The 4,848-nt window shown below is 38.0% G+C and overlaps 1 long non-coding RNA gene across 1 annotated transcript in view; it reads left to right on the top strand.

The window, feature by feature from the left end:
- The first annotated feature begins 392 nt into the window (after window positions 1-392).
- The window catches only part of LOC138162209 (uncharacterized), a 7,234-nt gene continuing 2,778 nt past the window's right edge, over window positions 393-4,848 (top strand). The window contains exon 1 of the long non-coding RNA XR_011168576.1: window positions 393-770. This is a non-coding gene — a long non-coding RNA (uncharacterized lncRNA). The remainder of the gene's footprint in view (window positions 771-4,848) is intronic.

Here is a 4,848-nt window from a genome sequence, read left to right as displayed (position 1 = left end):
GCTGTCAATATTCATTAAAATAAGCCCTCCCCTGAAAATAAGCCCTCTGGTGTTTTTCTGTCCAAAAAAATAATAAGACAGTGTCTTATTATCGGGGAAACACAGGTATTACTGAGCCTAGATGTTAGTCAGGGGACAAAACAACCAGGCTGACTTCCTGACAACTTGATAGACTAGAACTGTCATAGTCATAACCTCAAAGAAAAACCAACAGATGATAGTATTTAAATGTAATTCGTGGGACTGGAAGGAACATCATTATTATATCTGCTCATTCACTGGGGACTTGATGATGATAATAATAGCAATTGTAACAACAATAGCTCTCATTTATATAGTATTTTAAAGTTTGCAAAGCACTTTTACAAATATCTCATTTTTATTTTCACAGAAACCCTGGGAAGTAGATGCTGTTATTATCCCCATTTTACAGATGGGGAAATTGAAGCCGAGGGAAGTTAAATGACTTGCCCAGGGTCACACGACTAGGGGATTTGATCAGTCATCAAAAAAAATACCCACAAAAGTATCTCTCTAAGCTGTTTCTACTGTTATTTACTTGTGACAGTCTTACATCATACATTCATAAGGAAGTGGTCAACAGGCATGGAGGATATGTCAAGAGGCTTGGAAGACATTGACCTCTCTAGGTCACAGTTTCCTTTTCTGCAAAATGAAGATATTGGACTAGTTGACCTTCAAGGCCTCTTCTAGCTCTGGCTCCTGTGACTCTGTAGCTCTAGGCTACTTTCTTCTCTGTATAACATTGGGTGAGTGACATCTCCTTAGGACTTATTTTACTAATTTGTAAAATAAAGAGTTGGATTAAAGCAGGGACTCCATATTTCAGGGAGTTTTTGAATTTGGATGGGAAAAGTTATACCAACCTTTTTAAAAAAAAATAATCCTATGCATTTTATTTTATACATTTAAAAACATTATTTTGAGAAAGAATTCATAGTCTCTACCAGGCTTTTATGGGCTCCACCTATCAAAGGGGTCCATGGCACAAAAAAAGGTTAAGAGCCCCTGGAATAGAAAATCTCACAGATCTCTTTTTACTCTAAATCTATTTACCCACAGGTCTTCTTGATTCCAAGCCCAGTGCACTATCCACTGTTCAACTTGAAACTAAACAGTGGGTATATGAATAGTACAGACTGGAAATGACCTTAGAGACAGGGCTGTATTGAAACTAATTCAAATGAACTTAGGGAGCTGATTATTGTATTTTCAGTGTAAGCATTTACAATTCTGAAATAGGCAAATGCTAGAAACCAGGGCTTGATTAATAGTGTTCTTGATTATCTGAGGCAAACAGGGTTAAGTGACTCACCCACGGTCACACAGCTAGTAAGAGTCTGAAGCCAGATTTGAACTCAGGAAGAGGGGTCTTCCTGATTCCAGGCCTTGGCACTCTATCCACTGTGTCACTTTTTTTTTTTTGGATAGGTAAAAGTGGTATTTGTTTTTTTTACCTCGTTTCTCACATAGCCTTAATCACTTGGACACACTGAGACCTGGGAAATATCTTAGCTTTAAAAGGCCATGATCTCCTACTGTTTCCAGAGCCATCTGTAGTTGTCTGATTTATATCTTGCCACTGGACCCAGATGGCTCTGGAGGAGAGAGGCTGGTGACTTTAAAGCCCTGCCTCATTTAAATCCAATTCACTTACAAGTCAAAGACATCAACCTGATGTCATTGGTCCTCCTGATTATCTGGACTAAAGAGAGTGAAGGAAAAAAAATTTAATAATGCAGATTAAACTTAAAAATGTGTCCTACACACATTTATGGGCAGTTGGGTGGTGTAATGGAGAGAGTGCTGGTATCAGAATCAGGAAGATATGAGTTCAAATCTGGCCTTAGACCACTTACTAGCTGTGTGACCCTGGGCAGGTCACTTAAGCCTGTTTGTCTCACTTTCCCTATCTTAAAAATGAGCTGGAGAAGGCAATGGTAAGCCATGCCAATATCTTTGTCAAGAAAACCCCAAATGGAGTCACAAAAAGTAGGATATTACTGAACAACAGCAATAAAACGTACATATTCACCTCCCCCAACCACCCCCCACCCCCCAGCCTACTGACAAACATTTTGCAACACACTCCTTAGAGGTCATCTAGTCTAGTACCCCTCATTTTATGGAGGAGGAAACACAAAACCAGAGAGGTTATGTTATTTGACCAAGAGAGCACAAGTAATGGGCACAAATGAGATTTGAACCCAAGTCCCTTGACCTCTAGTTTATTGTTTTTTAGGTGTAACACAGAACTACTCTCCAGGATTAGGACCCTTTCAAAGGACAAAGGAATCCTTTGAACTTACTCTTGACGTAATGTCTCAGTCACACAGTGGAAACTGAACTTTGGAATAACCCAAGTACAAGATTTTCAGCTGTAACATCTGTTTTGGCTGGGCCTCACCATATAATTAGTGATCCAGGGCGAATTCTGAAAACAAACTGTTCCCCACCATTAAGCTCTCTGTAAGCATCTGGCTCAGTCCTGCAGGCCTCTTTCTTTAGTAGCCTGGGACTTCTGAATTTTTCTCTTGAATTTTTTCATCCTCCAAACAGTACAATAGGGTTGGAAGGAAGCAGGGAAGAGGGAGTTTAGAGAGGATAAAAACTATAAACATTTAAGTTAATCAGAGGTGGGGGATAGTCACACCATAAATCTCCCATCAATTGACAGCTAAATTGGGATCAGATTTCTTTTTTATTTCCTTTGAATAGGATCCGATTTCCTTTAGATGCTAAGGCCTGTTGGCTCTTACGCAGTTGTAATCAGCAGTTCCTTCCTTTTCCTACAGATGTCTATCTTCTAGGCAGAGAGCCAGGTTCTTTTCCAGACTGCTGCTTTTAACATGTTTTTTTTTACCTCCTCTCATTTTGTCTTGCTTCACTTTGTCTCCTTTCTTTTCTCCCCTCTCCTCCTCTATCTCACCTCTTCCCCCAAATTGGCTTACTTGTTCAACATTATATAGTATATACAAAGTTTCAGGGCTATAAGAACCTTTTATACAGAATCACTGTAGGATCACAGTATCATGGGGTTAGCTGGATGGGACTTTAGAGACCATCTTGCCCATTCCCTTTTTTTTTTAGATGGGGAAACTGAGACCCAGAGAAGTCAGTGACTTACCCAAGGTCACACAGACAGTTAATGACTGTTCTGGGATTTTAATCCAGATCTTCTGACCTCTCATTTGATGAATGAAATCAGTAACTGAAAATTATTAAGCATGAGCATTTATTACGTCCTTAATTTGTCTCAAGTACTATAATAAAACACAAGGGATACAAATACAAAAGTGAAGATAATTCGGGTCCTCAGGGATGTTATATCTGAATGGGAGAAACAATATTAATAAGGGGGAGGTGGCCAGGGCAAGGTATTTTTCTTTGCAAAGTTATGAATGTGAATGGAGAGATAATGGAGAGATGAAGAACCTTCATTTGATTCCAGGATTGAATTTAAACACCAAATAGAATGGGTATTTACATATGTTGCTGTTGTCCAGTCATTTATTTCAATCTTGTCCAACTCTTCATGACCCCATTTTTGGGGTTTTCTTGGCAAAGATACAGGAGTGATTTGTCATTTCCTTTTACAGTTCATTTTACAGATGAGAAATGGAGGCAAATGTAGTTAAGTTACTTGTCCAGGGACACACAGCTACTAAGTGTCTAAAACTGGGTTTGAACTCAGGAAGATAGGTCTTCTTGATTCCAAGCCCAGTGCTCTATCCACTGTGCAACCTTGCTGCCCCGTGTACATTTGCATATATACATATATATTTTATATATGTATAGATACACATGTATACATATATACACATATATGTATAAACACACACATATAAAACAGAAAAAGGGGATTTTACCTTGAGCTTCAGGTCTCTATTATGTACAGTTTGATTTGTAGCTTTCAAAGCTGTCTTGCTTGTCTAACCTTATTTCTGGTCTTCCTTTGTTGCTCCCCCCTCCCTCCTTCCATTAAAAAAAATGCCTCAATGACTCTCTATTCTTTTTTTTCCCCTTTTCTTTATTTTGGTACACTATCCCCATTCCCCTTTGCCTTTTCACTCTTCTCATTGGAAAATAAGATAAAAACAAAGTCCTCATAAGAAATTATGCATTGTCACAACAAAGCAAATTCCCAGATCAGCTGTGTCTAAAAATATATTCCTCATTTTGAAACCTAAATCCATTACTTCTCTTTTAAGAGGTGGGTAGCATGATTCATTATCAATCTTCTCAAATTATGTTTGCATTGACTAAGTTCTTCAGTCATTCAGTTACTTTTCTCAATAATGCTTTTTGTTGTTTTATAAACTCTTCTAGTTCTGTTCACTTCACTTTTGCACTTGTTCATTCAATTCTTCTAGTTCTTTGCTAATGTAAAAAGAGTAATTAATATTTTCTACATATAGACCATTTTCCAAGTGTTTCTTTCCTTCTCTCCCTTCCCCCACTGCTAGTGCCTTCCCTCTGAGATTACCTTCCATATGTGCTTTATTCATTTAGTATGTATAATGATTTTCACTTTTTTTCCCTATTTGAATGTGAGCTCCTTGGTAGGCCTTCTTTCTTTCTTTCTTTCTTTCTTTCTTTCTTTCTTTCTTTCTTTCTTTCTTTCTTTCTTTCTTTCTTTCTTTCTTTCTTTCTTTCTTTCTTTCTTTCTTTCTTTCTTTCTTTCTTTCTTTCTTTCTCTTTCTTTTTCTTTCTTTCTTTCTCTCTCTCTTTCGTCCTCTCTCTCTTTCTTCCTCTCTCTTTCTCTCTCTCTTTCTCTCTCCCTTCCTTCCTTCCTTCCTTCCTTCCTTCCTTCCTTCCTTCCTTCCT

The sequence above is a fragment of the Petaurus breviceps genome, unplaced genomic scaffold (genome assembly GCF_028583685.1).
Source record: "Petaurus breviceps papuanus isolate PSGF00001 unplaced genomic scaffold, PetGlider_PUasm1.0 186, whole genome shotgun sequence".
NCBI lineage: Eukaryota > Metazoa > Chordata > Mammalia > Diprotodontia > Petauridae > Petaurus > Petaurus breviceps.
Note: the sequence above shows the minus strand (reverse complement) of the source record. Positions and strands in the feature narration are given on the sequence as shown.